Below are 16305 nucleotides of genomic sequence, written 5' to 3' on the forward strand. Positions count from 1 at the left end.
CCTGGATCATGCTCCTGTCCTCAGGGGTGGATGCTTTATCCCAGAGATTGGTGTCATCAGCAAACTTGGCAGTCTGCTTCTGACACCAATGTCTACATCATTGATGATGATGTTAAATAGTATAGGCCCTAGGACAGCCTTGAGGGACCCTACTGGTCACAGCACACCAAGACGATTGGCTCTCATCGACCACCACCCTCTGGGTCCTACCATGGAGCCAATTCCCCAGCCAGCGGATCATTGTGAGGTCAAGGATGCAGTTAGCCAGTTTAGCCAAGAGGTGATCATGAGATACCAGATCAAAGGCTTTTTTAAAGTCAAGATATACAATGTTGATCTCTTCCCCCTTGTCCAGGTGATAGGTTACCTGGTTATAAAAGGCAATGAGATTGGTCAGGCAAGACCTACCAGCAACGAACCCATGCTGGGTATCCCTCAGGATATTGCCTTCAGCTAGTCAGGCAAGGCAGTGAGCCAGTACTAAGAACACACTTTGAGTTGAGTTTGATTGAGTTCAGGAGAACTTAACATGTATACTGAGAGTTAGGGATTTGCTAAAGAACTTGACTGATTCAGGATATTTAATTGGAAATGGGAAATCTGTGAGAAATAGAATAGCTATTATTAGGAAAAAAAGTAGCATCATAACTGTCATATGAAAAAAATTATCTTTGAATTCCAAAAGAGGAGGAAGCTAAAAAAGGCCATAGAACATGTTACAGTATACAAGACTCAGTGTGAAGCTCACATTGACTGTGACACAAGATTTTATCCAGTGTCTCTTTTTTCCCCCAGGGTCTTTTTGAATTCATTTTGTTTAATGGAGTTGTATGACAGTATCCTAGGTTATGAACTCTGCATTTTGGAGCTTAAAAGGATACAGTTAACACAATCAGTGGTGCCTTCCTCTTCCATCCAAAGCACAAAGAGAAGGAAGAGAACCAAGAGACCTTGTTTGACTAATTTATTTAAGCCGTTTTTCATTAATATGCCTCCAGACTAAACCACAGTTAGATTTTCTGCTCTTTAATTATCATGATTTTATTTGCCCCCTCCCAGTAAATATAATCCTATTTTCTTTTGATTGCCTGACATAAAAGATGAAAGCAAACTTGGTCACAGTTGCATGATGGTGAATGGAACTAAATCCATGCTTGCTGCTCTTTGCACTTGAGCGCATCTGCACAAATATGGGGATCACGTGTAATGACTTTTTAAAAATGACTGTATTTCCCTTTTGAATTGCCTTTCCTTTTCTTTTGTCATGAGAAGGGAAGACTTTTACCCACTCTAGCAGAATATAATTGTGCACTAAGACATGCCAGAAAAGGTAGTGTGACAGAAGTATCTTGCTGGAGCCTTTCTGTTGGTGGCTCCGCCTTCTTGTCTTGGGCTAACCGCCTGCTTACTCGCCTAGCACGCCTTGATCTTAATTGATTGAGTGATGTAATTAGTGACAGGCTACCCACTTTATATGCCAGGTGTCGGGGTGCTATCTGCAGCTCCTTTGCCTTCCCTACACTGCAGCCCAAGCCTCGCAGATGGTACTTGACATGGTTTGCCTTATGCCTTGGCCTTCTTCTTTACTTCTGGGGCCCCTCATTGCTCCCTCTCACTCCGGGGCCCCTCACTGCCCCCTCTCGCTCCGGGGCTTCTCCTGCGATCGGGCCTGCACTGGGGCTCCTTGCCTGTGCCCATTCTGGGGCTCCTTGCCTGTGCCCACTCTGGCACCGGGGTCCCCATGCTACTGTGGAGCCCCTATGAGGCCTCCTTCAACCCCTCATAGCCTCACCCAGTCCTCCGGTAAAACAGTAAACACAAAACACAAAGCCCCTGGGCTATAATGTAAACTAAACCGTCTGGTCAAAACCATGTTCTATCCCTACCGGGAAAATACTCCAACTCAGAGCCGCAACCAGGGGATGCTCCTGCAGTCTATGTTCTCCTTTCTCTCTGTCCTGGCCGAGCTCCCCCCTCCTTGACCGCTGGAGGGGAACTGCTCTCCTGGCCTCCTGCTTGGGCTGAAGAAGGGGCCAAGCCCTGCCCCTTCCTGTCAGCTGATTCCCTTGGTTCCCCTAGCAACCAGCACCTGTGCTGCCCTGGTGACTGGCAGTTGAGCCTCCCCCTTCTCACCACTAGGGGTCTCTCCTGAGCCATTTCTGCTTTTAGGCACAGGGCACCCGAGTGCTCTGCGACAGGTAGCATACCTTGATTTTTAAGCTACAGCTGTCAGAGTGCTTGCCCCATTACAGTATCTACCTACAGTAGGAACCTGCAAAGAGTGAAGGATACGCTGCATGCTTTTAAGGTTTCATTTTCCAGTGATCATGTGTTCAACAGAGGGCGTTAGAGATACAAATGCACATGTGCACTTGCTGAATGCATCTCAACAATATTCTAACCTCATTCCTACTATGTGCAGGTAAGTGGAAAAAGGAAAAATCGAAAAAGTCACAGAGAGAGAAAAGCTATAATAAATCAAATGCTATATTTTCCTCTTTCATGTTGCAATTTTTGCTCCCCTTTTTTTAAGAAGGGACTTGTATTTAATTTAGTTCAAGGTACTCCCTTACACCATCAAAGTAAGTAATTTATAGGTCGGCAAGGGCAGGCAGAAAAGCTCTCTGCATCCATCCATACATACAAAATTACCGTGGACGGGGGGTGTCTTTCTTCGATATTGTATTGCAGCAGGTCTGGAAACACAAAGTAACAGAGCAAGCATTTGACTCACTTTTTAGGAAAAGAGACACTTGAAGACACTCAGACTTGGAATGAACATCAAATTCTAATGGATTAATTTCCCTGTCAGGGCCTTGTTACACATTATGCTGTGAGTCACACAAATGTTGATCAGTTTTAATGTTAGCTTGGAGTTTGGAGCAGTCACACCCTTACTCTAGAAACCTTTTCTGACTATTCCTCACTTGCACAGCTGTGACTTGCTATTAAATGGCTGGTGAGTAGGGGCAGGACTAGGAGCTGGAGCTGTGACTTGCCACCACGGCTAGGGACAGACATTCAAAAAGCCAAAGCCTGAATTGATTTAATCTTTGCCGTTTTGTCTAACCTGCAGAGATTGAACAGGTTTATAAGTGGACGGACCTTCACTTTTGATTCAGGAAACGTAGGCACATGCCTGCAGTGGCTCAGGATAGAATCAGTGGGGCGGGGGGGAGAGGGAGGAGAGCTACCGTGAGCTTTCCCTTCCTTTCCACAGTGTTGAGCTGTAGGGTGTGGGGTATGGCTAAGCCCTGGCAGGACACTGATTAGGGAGGGGTTTAAATTCCAACCCTGGCCTGTACATTCCCCAGCTGGGGTATGCCTGGAGTGGGAGCCCTTGCAAGGAGTGGGAGTGTTGCCAGACCCCAGCTCCCAGTTAGCACTCTGAGGCAAAGAGGGGTGTGGGGGAGGGAGGACTGCTTGTGTGGAGTGCATGTATCTGTTGATGATATTGAGCTTTTCAATCTCCCTCTCCCTGTTCCTTCATACTGTCTGCAGCAAACTGGTGGCACTCAAAGGTCCCATGCATTGCTAACCAGGTCATCTGTACTTGGCCTTGGTGAGGCTGCAGCTGCAGAACTGCATCCAGTTTTGGGCTCCACAATTCAAAAAGGATGTGGAGAAGCTTGAGAGAGTTCAGAGAAGAGCCATGTTCATGATCAGAGGTCAGGAAAACAGACCTTATGATGAGAGGCTGAGAGCTATGGGACTTTTCAGCCCAGAAAAGCGCAGGCTCAGGGGCGATCTCATAGCCACCTATAAGTTTATAAGGGGTGTTCACCAGGATCTGGGGGAACGTTTGTTCACCAGAGCACCCCAAGGGATGACAAGGTTGAACAGTTATAAACTCCTCCAAGACCTTTTCAGGCTGTATATAAGGAAGAACTTCTTTACTGTCTGAGCCCTCAAGGTCTGGAATAGCCTGCCACTGAAGGTGGTTCAAGCATCTACTTTGAATGCCTTCAAGAGAAATCTGGATGTTTATCTTGCTGGGATCCTATGACTCATGCTGACTTCCTGCTCCTGGGCAGGGCGCTAGACTCTATCTTCTGAAGTCCCTTCCAGCCCTAATGTCTGTGAAATCTATTAAATCTATTTCTCACACCTCTTTCTGTCCCCTCTTGAACACTGTCAGATTATGGCCTTTGAAGCAAGCTAGCAGCCAGAAGGGAATTTATTAGAACACAAAGCTTATCAGCCCATCAAGAAAACAAAAGTCTCTCTCTCATTAGTTCAATCTCTTCTTAAACAGCTTTTTCCAAGGCATTTGTAAGGAAGAACAGAGGGACATTACCAGCTGACCTGCTGATTAGCTTCAAAAAGCCCCTAGTGGATACTGTACTGTCTGCCTTTGTTCTAGTGAAATTGGAGACACACACATAGACACCTCTCAGCATCAGCTAGCATGGGGGTGGTGTGACTGTGACAAGATGCCGTTTGGGGTCTGTGCTGCTGGGGTCCAAGCTGTGGGAGATGGGGGATCCCTGCTTGAGCAACAAGGAGCGTGGGGGAAAAGGGGATGGCAGGGGAAAGCCATACAGACGTTATAGTGCCTGCAGTCTCCTCCTCTTCCCCAGCTAGCCAGATCTCTGACTAGGAAGGAGAGGGGCAGGGTCAGCCCTGCTCTCTGGAACAGACAGCACAGCCCAGCCCAGGGCTGAAAAGCATGCTGGAATGCTGGGGGACTCTGATTTAACTTAAACCAGAAAGGGGTCTGGGACACAAGTTCCATAAACCAGTTTGACCCAAATCAATTAAATCTGATGCTTAAACCAGTTTTGGCCATTTGAAACTGGTTTCTGTGCACTGAACTTACGTTCTGTTACAGGTTTAAACCAGTTTCTGATAACTTAAGCCAATTTGGAGGACTTCAACTTGGGTGGTACATGTGTATGGAGCTGCCACACCTTAATGGAACAAGAACTGGGTAGTACAGATCAGAGATAATCCTGCCCTGGAGTGGCATAACTTTGAGCTGCATCCTGAGTGCATAAAACCACATCCTGAGTGCATAAAACCATTTCAAGGTGTTAACATGCGGACAATCCAGGAGTTAAGAGCTCCAGGAGCCACCCAAAATTACCACATTCACAGGCTTTAGGATGCTCAACTAAAGTTATGGGAATCAATCCCAAAATTTAAGTGAACCTTAAGAAGAGAAATTGAGTAGAGGCTCTCTCCATTTTTAGAACCAAGTTAAAAATGTGGAGAGAATATTACATTAGGTAAACCTATTCTTTTCCATATTAGCACATTTTTTGCAGCCAAGTAATGATTACCTGCCATGCATTTCTAGATGGCCACATAAGCATTTTCAATACAAAACTTCACCCAAATATACATTAAGAATGAGTATTTTATGAGACTTCCATTTTTGTGAACAGTATGTATTCAAAATATTGTTGGCACAGCACATTCAGAACCAAGTTATAAAGTTTGTAAAAACAGTTTTGATTTACAATTTGCACATATATTTAGAGAAAGTGTTTAGCAGCAGCACACACATGATTCTATCCCTAACATCTACTTGTAAAATTTCGCTTTAGGTTTTATTCAGGTTTTTTCCAACTGCATCTTTTTAAAAGATAAACTAAGCCACATATTGGAATATTATAGTCTCTGAAGTAAAAAAAAAAAAAGTAGCATCAAGCATTTTCACATTTATTCCCATCTGTCCACCTACATTTTAACTGAATTGCTTGAAAGCATGAACTTGCATCCATTACCTTCTTTCCTTTATATGGATCCACCATTTTTCCATTTCCATTAGTGAAATCATGAATGCTAACCTGCCTTGGTCTTTCTCTCCTGCATTATTAATACTATCTCATTTTCAGTACATTGATCTTCAAGTGGCCTACTCTTAATAAGAATTCTTAAAAATAAACTCATCAGGAGCATTACAAATTAGGGAGTTTTTCTCCGTATACCATAAAAGGCAATGAACATAGCATCACAAATGCTTGTCTGACATTGTGCTGCTGATGAGAGATTTCTATGAAGGTGTTTTAAGTTCAGTTTACAATTCTCTCTTTTTAAAGCTGTAATTTATCCTTTTGTTAACTGTCCAAATATGTACAGCAAGATTGTCTTAGTTATTGGATTGAATAGGCACAGTTAATACTTTATTGAAAGCCAAGATCTAGTTGTAAGAGTGTGGGATGGAGAACCAGTAACTCCTTAGTTCTGCTGCTGACCTGGATACGTATTTGGTAATATATGGGAAATCACCAAACACCTTTGCCTCAGTTCCTACTTTTTTAGGAGGCTGAGATAACAGGATCAGAAGAAAGTAGGGCTGAAAGGGAGCTTACAAGGTCATCTAGCCCAGCCCACTGCTCAAAGCAGGATCATCTCTGACTAAAAACCATCCCAACCAAGTGTCTGTCTAACCCGCTCTTGAAAATGTCCAGGGATGGAACTTCCACAACTTTTCTAGGTAGTCTTTTCCAATGCTTGACCACCATCATAATCAGAACACTCCTCCTAAAATCTAACCTGAATTTTCCCTGCTGAAGCCTGAAGCGGTTGCTCCTATTTCTGTCCCCTACATTTATGAAGATAAGCCCATCTCTTTCTTCTCTGTAACTTCCCCTCAAGTATTTGAAGACTGTTATCAAATTTCCACTCAGTCTTCTCTACACACTAAATAACCCTTGTTGTTCTAGCTTTTCCTCATAAGTCTTGCTTCCTAGGCTCCTAATCACTTTTGTTGCTTTGTGTTGGACTCTTTCCAAACTGTCCACATCCTTCTTGAAGTGTGGGACTCAAAGCTGGACACAGGATGCACCTACACAAGATGCTACATCACAGTAGTGATGAGCTACATTACCATAGCTTATTGCTACGGTGATGTAGTGTTGGCAGGCACAAACTGTAATGCCAATGCTACTGTGCAGTAGCGTGTGAAAAAACCCACACAGACTTACATGGACTGGCACAGTAATGACAGTTACTGCACAGTCATTTAGTACTTGCTTACTAAACAGCATACTGGGTTGTATTAACAGGAGTGTCACTTACAAATCAAGCAATGTTTCTGTGGGTGCGTCTGCATGTGTGCTGGACCACACTGTTGTTACTGGATAGTCATTTAGTCCTTGCTTACTAGCTTACTAGCAAGTACTAAATGACTGTGCAGTAACAACTGTGTGATCCAACACACATGTAGATGCACCCGCAGAAACATTGCTTGATTTGTAAGTGACGCTTCTGTTAGTACAACCCAGTATGCTGTTTGGAGTTTTTTGCAACAGGAGCACAGTATTGACTTATATTTAGCTTCTGGTCTACTGTAACCCCCAGGAACTTCTCTGCAGTACTGTAACCTGGCCACTAATCCCCAGTCTGTATATATGCATGCAATTATTCCATCCCGAGTGTAGCACTTTGCATTTGTCTTTGTGGAATCTCATCTGATTTATTGCAGATCATTTCTCCAGTCTGTCCTGGTCATTCTGGATCCTTGCCCTGCCCTCCAGAGTATCTGCAACTCCACCCAGCTTGATGTTGTTCACAAATTTGCTAATTGTGCACTTGATCCCATTGTCCAAAACATTAATAAAGATACTAGACTATATTGGACCCAGGAAAGACCCTTGGAGAACTCCACTTAATACCTCTTCCCAACTAGACACTGAGTCATTGATGACTACTTGTTTAGTTTGATGATCCAATCACTTATGTATCCAGCTTACAGATAAATAATGTTGTTTGGGGTTGGGTTTTTTTTTGGAAAATGGCTTCTAAAAATAAAAAGTGCTATATCAGAAATGAGTATTATAATTTTAGAAAGGTTCAGACTACAATCTAATTTTTTTCCCCATCTTGTTTTCTAAAATTCTTGTAAAATTTTGTTCTGTAAAAAAGACAAATATTTTACGGGCTCTTAATTGTGAAGGGGGATTTTTTGTTTGCTTGCTTTGCTTTTTATTCTTTTGAGGCCATGGTAGTTTTTCGTACTCATGAGTAAGACTGTAAAATAATAATGAGTTTAAGCCTTCTGAACATGTAGGAGAAAGATTTATTTAAGTGAGCAAACAACATCAATTTTTCAAAAGGTAATAGTAAAGTCTGAGTGATGAAAAACATTTTAAATTACTGTTGGATATTTAAGAGTATATTTGCTAGTATCCTGGGTAACACCTTATGTGCAGAGCCAAAAGAGAATTATGTGACTTAGGCCCAGATTTTTAGAAATGTTTGTGTAGACTGTGTCTGCAGAAAAGCATTCAGTCTTCTTGTGTCTGTAATACTGTAGATGTACACAGTGGTTATATTCACAAGTAACTAGTTAAACAGTATGCAGTAATCAGTGTCTATGCTAACATGTAACATAAATGCAGGAAGGTGTTATGAATCCTACTGTGCAATAAAACCACTGGCTTCAGGTTGTGCAAGCTGTACAACTAGCTGTCCAGTTATGCTAAAAAAACCCCTAATGTTATATTTTACCTTAAGCCAAAACATTCAAATTAATTGACTGTTATTTTCTCTTGCGTAGTTGTCACATGACCTATAGTTATTTTACCTTGAATCTCTATTTTAATTGTATCTAGTTTAGGATAAAATAGCAAAAATTGATTGATAACCCAGTAATTGACCTTGTCTGATTTAATTGCTTAATCAATTATGTTCAGGAGCTGGAAATATCTAAGCCCCAGCCAGTGGATGAAATGTTCATTCTGGCTTTGCTGACAGTATTCAGTATTAACTCTGCTAATTAGCTAGTATTTCAGTTAAATGATGTCATGTAGTTAACATTACAGACTTTCTGTTATTTTAATAATTCCCACAAAACTATAGAGAAAATGCTGTTGTTTAGACTTATGACATAAAAATTCAGCTATTGCACAGGCACAATTTTTATTTTATAAGGTTAGCTGGGTATTCCAGTTTCTAGTTACCAAAGAACACATAAGCCTTCTCACTAGCATTACTAAATGAAGTATTTTCTTGAGAAGAGAATACAGAATTGTAGAGAATTGTAATTTTGGTGATGAAGATCCTGAGTTCTATACCTAGTGCTGACTATGAAGTTCAGTAGCCGCTAAATGTGAAAACTGTATGGTTGTCACTATCATGGTGCTGCCTTAATCAGGGGGGACATTGGCCCCCCAGTGACCAGTCAGCGACTGGGGGGTGTTCCTCCACATCCGATCACTGACGGGGAGGGGAGGGTGCCCCTCTGCGGATTGCTTCCGGAAGTGGCCACAGCACTCCCACTGCCCAGCCAGTGCTTGCAGGAGGGGCACCAGTGCTCCTGCCTGCCCCCCCCCCCCCCCCCAGTGTGTCGCCTGAGCAGGAAGCATGGCATGTCATGGGGTGCAGCACTCTCAGGGGGTGCACATGCACCCCCTGCATGTCGCCACTGATCACTATGCTAATCTAGTGAGATTGTACAAAGGGAAATCTAGGTGGAAGAATGGTTACTGAAAAGGCAGATTGAAAAGATATTTTCAGGGGTGGAGCTGGAATATCTGTATGATGCTGGAAACTGATTGCTGAATGAGTAGTATTTGTATGTAAAAGCCTGCCCAATATTTTCCATAATATTCTTAAGTTCTGTCTCTGAACAGTAAGTATCTAAGGTAGATGTGTAAAGTGTGAGATTATTTGATACTATCATGTGGCAAGGAATACTTCCAAGATCATGAGTCTACTTTTCTTCTTTATGCATAATCAATGCTTATCCTTGTCTCAGGATTCAAGCTGGTTGGAAAATGTACTGAAGAAAACACCGTAAAATGAACAAAATGTTGCCAAATCCAAAGCAGGGCTTTGAAAGAAGCCAGGTGAGTCTGCCTCATGGCAGAGAACCTGGAAGTGTGGTGTTCCAGAGTGAGAACAGTCTGTCTGTCCCAGACTCTGGGACCCACCCTGCAGCAGCTTGATGAAACTGAGAAGAATAACAAAAATGTCATTTTTGCCTAGCAGCTGCAGAGCCTGGGGAGCTTCTGGCACAGAGGACATTTCAGTGAAAATGGGACTGAAACCAAATATGAGAAAAACAACATTTCTTGCAAACTGAAAATTGTTTGTCAGCCAACTCTGTTTAGGGTTTCTGACCTTTACCTCCACTTGAAATTACCTGCTTGCATTAAGTGCTTCATAATTAAGGCTTTCTTTACAGAAAAAAAATCTGTTTTGATTTGCTCTACTTATTTGGGGTGATTCTTTGTGGATCCATCTTGGTGAAAAGTGCCAAGAGTATAAACCAGAATGTGTAGGCATTTGAAGAGCTGGTGTTTATAATGCTTCGATGTGATAGACTCACAGATACTTCAGAATAAATTTCTTCTGGAGGATCATCCAGCCTGGCTGGCCATGTTCTCTCATTTGTAATTGAATATGAATTGGGATCATTCTCAAACCCCTTCTAAATGTCAACCACTGACATGACAGAGCATCTTGCACAACACCAGTTGAGTTATTTGCCTATGGGCAAAAGGCATTGTGACAGTGCTTAGAGCAGCCTAAGGATGAGCGAGAGAAAAAAACAAACTTTGTGGTATCAGATGCATTCAGAAAATTTCAAGAGCAAGTATCAAATGTGCTCATCTAGGTACTGCTGGTGAAGAGTACTGCAGAGCACCAGAGTACGTGTATATAAAACCCATAGATCATCTCTATTCTAAGCCTCCTCCTTGAAGTATTTTTCATCTGATTTGACATAGCCAAGAAGGAGTGCAACCTGCCAGAAATACTGTTTAGATTTAAGGATTAGAAGTTTGGACGTGGACAAATAGGTTGAGTGGCCAGGGAAAGATAAATCTGAATCTGAGTTGAGCTCAATTATCCACAGATCACAGTTTCCCCTTCATCTTTTCCCCTATACCCTTCCCCTGGTGGGGTATTATTCACTGTACTAAGCCCCACACTTGTGTCTGTTTAGAAAAAGTACCTCAGGAATCTCAGGCTACAAAACATTCTTTGCTTTGTACCAGTGGTTATTACAGCTGTAAAGCATTGAAGTGATGCCAGAAGATTCACAGATGTCTTCTTTCCTGCTGAGGTACTGGGAGTTGGGAAGCGGGGTGGGGGAGGGGGCTAAGAAGGACAGCTTCAGAATCTGACAGGACTGTGGTGTTGGACAGACACCATTCACCTGGGACTGTCCATAGATTTCTTCCAGTCTGAGAAATGCATGCTTCCCCAATGACCCACTTTGTGCTTCCCTATATGGAAAGTTAATGATTTTTTTAAGGAAAAGATTTTATAGGAAAACCAGATGAATCAACACACTGTTCTGTGATTTAAACCTTGATATGTTCCCCTTGTTTCAAAGGGTGGCACGTCTGGAAACCTTTTGTCTTTGCTTACCCTAATTACATTTTGAGAATGATATCTGCACCTGCATTAAGTGAGTTGTTTTCTAATAGGTAGCAACTGTAATCTGAGGCTTTCTGTCTTTTCAATGGTTATTTGTAACCCGTATGCATATACCTATATATGTATTTATTACAAAAAAAATCATATCCAATAAAACTTCACTTACTTTTGGTTTATTACCTGACTGTGAAATTCGAGTCAGGTGTGTCATAACAAAATTCTGTCTCTCTACTCTTCCAGTGTCTGGCAGATGTGAGGCTGGATATGTGAGGTCAATTGAATATGATGAAATTGATCCTGATAAGCAGGAGGGAACATCTAATGGAATAAATTGGGACCAGTCTGTTTGCCAATATGGTCTGCAGTTTTGGAGTCATCATAGTGTTAACTGATGTTCTTGGATTGCTTTTTGATAGTGGTGGACAGCAGCTCAGATACTTTTTTTCATCTATAATCAGTTTGGAGTCTGTAGGTAAAATCCTGGTGCACTGAAGTCAATGGAAACTTGGCTATTCACTTTAGCTGGGGCCAGAACTTTGTCTTAGAATAATTCCTGGCCTGTCTAAGCTTCACTATACTAATTCATGCCTGTGCAAGTCCACGTCTAGCTTTCTACAATTTACTGGAGCAAAATCTAGAAAAAACACTGACGCATAGCCTCCCTGTTTATCATGTATCCCATAAAGTCTGCTACAATCTGTGGTCTTGTTTGTTCTCATGATTCGAGGCAAAATTTTTGGTTCAGGAGGATGAGGGGTTTATAATGGAAGACTTGCACTTTTGGACCATCCTTCCTCTGGAATACTCCAAGGCTCAGGTGAGGGACATTTATATTGAATCTGAGCATTGCTGATTTAGGAAGGAATTCCCTTACTCAAACTTTCTTTATTAGGCCTTGATGTAACCGTATCCTTAGCATGTAGCTCATGTTAAGCACAAATGGTCCCAAGAATTGCTGAAAAAATGGGAAAAAGAAAAGCCAAACAAACTTCATATAAGGTTGACTTACTAGAAATATTGATATGAACATTTAATGACTGTGAAAAAATATTCTTGATGTTTTACTAGGATACCACAGACTCTGATTTCTATAACCAAAAGGACAACAGGTGTCGGGAGCACCTTGTAGGAGGACTTGGAGATGGCATCCCTTTTGAAAATGTTAACCCTCCCTCCCCCTCCCCCTGCTATATAGTACAATTTGATCTTTTCCCAAGTCCAGAGTAATTTGCTGTTCCTAAATAGCTGCAAGGATTAGTGTCATTTCTGACAGTGAAGATTTGGAAAATGCACCATCAGAGACAGGAAAATCATCCCAAGTCTCCTCCTTTAAACACTGTAGAATTTTAACTGTTGCTGCTATAATCCCCACAGTTCTGGTTTCATTTAGATCAACTTCTGGGACACTTCTGTAGTAGGGGAAATATATATATATATATATATATATATATATGTTTTAGATCTAAAGTAACATTGATTTTTAAGTAAGGTCCAGAGATGCTGAGGGGATGGGAACCATCTATAAATCTCTATATAATAACCATATGATTTGCTATCCCAAACAACAGCCGATCAAGGTCAAATTCTGCCTCTGGCAAAGGACAGAGTCTGTTACTAGGAAGATGAAACCTGTGCATAATGCCATGATGTAGCTGACCAACTGTGCTGTGTCATACATAGAAAAGACAATCCCTTTTGAGCCCTTGAGATGCTCAGCTTACATCTTGATGCATGAAATTTTAATTACATTTCCCTTAATACACATAACTACAAAGCTACTATATTTCAGCCCCTATTTAAAGCCACCCACAGCATATTCTCCTTAAATTAGATACATGGCAAAGATGACCTAAGGAAATGTGAGCAGACAAACAAGTTGTGTTTATGGGCATCATTTGAAAAATAAGTTTGACCTAGTACTTCTGTTATTCTTATCAGTACATGTATGCTTCCGGTAAGGCAACCAGATTTTCATAGCCATTGCAGGTGGTCTGTTGTGGCAAATGGAGAGGACAGTTTGTGAGGGGGTGAAAAAGGTTTGCTTAGGAGTGTTTTCACAGTTGGAGAAGAGCCAGAAAAAAAAATGTCTCTTTTATTTTTCAGAGAAGCAACCTGTCATACTCTCCTTCCAGTGCCATATTTAGGCTCCTGGCAGCTGCAGGCGAACTTTTAGTATGGCCAGAGAGAATGATTTTTTTGTTGCAAAAGTCTTTATCACATTTGTGGTATCAACATTTTTAAATAGCTTGTTCTCAGTTGATAACATTGCCAGTCCTATACATGCGTATGTATATCAATATTAAAACTTTTTTGTGCAATTGTAATTTTTTTTCATTTTTGTGCCCCTTTCTGTCTGGGCCCTGGGTGGCTGCCTAATATGCCCATGCCTTTGTCTGGGTCTGCCTCCTTCCCTGTCGTCCTGAAGAGCTGAGAGAATGTGTGTGTGTGTGTGTGTGTGTGTGTGTGTGTGTGTGTGCGCGTGCGCTTGTGGGCGGGCTGCCTTGGAGACTTTAGAGTTGGGATCACTCAAGAGCTTCTTGTGGCCTTCAGTGGTTTACAAAACTGATGAAAACGTGGGCCTTTTTTTGTAAATCCCATAGGATCAGCTGTAAAAACTGCGATATTCCAGTTGTCAGAGACACATGGTGACCCTTGCGTTATGTATGTAGTTTAGTAGCAATCTGCAGTAAAAAGATTGTTCCCAGGAGCAGTGAAATAGGAGGTTGTGTTCATATGCTCTGCCTTCTTAAGTGCTTGCTTGATTTTATTCCACATTATCTCCTTGCTATTTTTCAAGTATAAAATGTGAACTAGATTTCTATAATAAGCCTGGTTTCTTTCCACATTTATAATAAATGCAAAAATTGCCCTTCCATTATTATTTAATTAGTTATATACAGCATTAGATATCAGCATCCCACAGAAAATTTCAGGAACTGATTTTACCACCATTCCACATGCAGAATGTTGATATGAATGGAAGCTGAATTTACAGAACAGCTACAGAATAACGCCTCGAATGTTTAGGAGGGCAAGAGAGTGAAAGCAAGTAAACTGGAAGAAAGTACGCAGCTGAGAAGATCAAAAAGTGGAATGTTTATTAGGCTTATGTAAGAAGATATGTCTTATCAATCTGGTAGTTCAGCTTTGACAATAGAATATGTAGTTTGTTCTTAGGCATAGTATAGGAAAGTAACCTTAAAAGCTCAGTCCTGCACTTATTCCCATTTAGTCTACTAGGCTAAGTACAAATAGTCAAGAGCCCAAAGCTGAATCTATTTAACCTTTGGAGATGAGTCTAAATTGTGTAGATCGAACTGATAAGCAAGTGAATAGACATTCACTTTTGATTCCAGAAATGCAGCCACATTGGCAATGGCTCAGGCTGAAGCCATGGGGGCACTAGAGCCTACATCCCTGCTTCTCTTGTATTACAGATTTGAACCAGTTTCTGATCACTTATACCAGTTTAGGGCTAGGGACAGAAATTATGCATAAAGGTAAAATTTCTAGAGAAGATGAAAATGCTAAAAAGGGGGTTACAGCAATTGACACTCTTGCATTTCTGTGTATTCCTTCAACTAACATTCCATTTACCTAATATTTCTGAGACATGAAAACTGAAAGAAATCCAGCACATGAAAATTAATATCAAATTATTTTTCTTATGGCTTTTCCAGAGAAATCTGTTGCAAATGGTAAGGTATTCAGGCAGCTGACTTTTGTACATCAACTCTCAAGTGAGGTATGCAGTTTACAGAGAGAATAAGTGCTTAAAATTACGTGCTGTATATGTGTATCAAATCAAAGACTGTTGAAAAAGGTGGGTATCATGGCAATGGAGAAGTTTACAAAATTCATTTGCTACATACTTATAGGTAGCACTCTAAATTTTCAAAGCACTACACAAATATTACCTAATGAATTGTTACCACTGGATTTGTGCTGGATTTGTTTTAGCTTTTATGTCTCAGAAAATATTAGGTAAATGGAATATTATTTCAAGGAATACACAGAAACATAAGAGCATCAATGGCTCTAAGTCACTTTCTCTAGCAGTTTAGTAGACCAAATGGGAATGAGTGCAGGATTGAGCTTTTAAGGTAACTTTCCTATTTTAAAGTTGGGAAAATAAGAGAAAGAGAGTAAGCCCATAGCTACATGAAAAGTCATAGATGTACATATGACATGTATGGCAGTCCTTTACTGAAAATATCATAGGGCCCCAAGCAGCAACACCTCTCTCTAGTTCCTTCCTCCAAAATGCCCTTCGTTGGAGGAATAGGAAAGTACTAATTCTATCCGCAGGATGATAGATTCTATAAATTTTTTAAGGAAGTTGAATCTTTCTAATCCTGTGCCCAGAATGTTGGTCTTGACAATAGCAAGGAACTGATTTCTTTGTGTCCCAATTACTGTGCATTTTTCATGGATTAGGAAGCTTCATAAAAACAGGTCAAACTTCAGAGGAATGTAAGAAAGTACAGACCTTGTCATAATGTATCATCTTTTTTTCTTGGGCAGAACTTGTTAATAATGTCATTATAATGTGTTCAAAATCAGGAACCTGTATGGCAATTAGGAGATAAACTTACTCAGGTTCTTCAGGTTTGAGCCATTAAGACCAGTTGCTTAAGGAAAAGGAAGAGGGACTATCTTGGCAGAATGTTTGGGCTCTGGACCTAAAGACTTAGGCCTGATGGGGAAAGTGTAAATAGAGAGAAGATTAGTGAGCTCAGACTAGGGAACATTTTATTTACCTATGTGATCTTTTGTTAACTGCTATTCTCTGCTTGATTTATCAAGCTGTCCCTTGATGCAGTCCGTGTTGACTTTAATTTTTTTCCTTTTCTTCTGCTGTGTTTTTTCACCAGTTTGTTTCATAGATTTCATAGATTTCATAGACATTAGGGCTGGAAGGGACCTCGGGAGATCATCGAGTCCAGCCCCCTGCCCAAAGGGCAGGAAGTC

General features: G+C 41.2%; 1 protein-coding gene across 2 annotated transcripts in view; it reads left to right on the forward strand.

Moving 5' to 3' along the window:
- Positions 1–16305, forward strand: part of BMPER (BMP binding endothelial regulator) — a 220837-nt gene that overhangs the window by 149098 nt on the left and 55434 nt on the right. The window lies entirely within an intron of this gene.

This window comes from Crocodylus porosus, unplaced genomic scaffold (assembly GCF_001723895.1).
Source record: "Crocodylus porosus isolate Cpor-Errol unplaced genomic scaffold, CroPor_comp1, whole genome shotgun sequence".
Taxonomy (NCBI): domain Eukaryota; kingdom Metazoa; phylum Chordata; order Crocodylia; family Crocodylidae; genus Crocodylus; species Crocodylus porosus.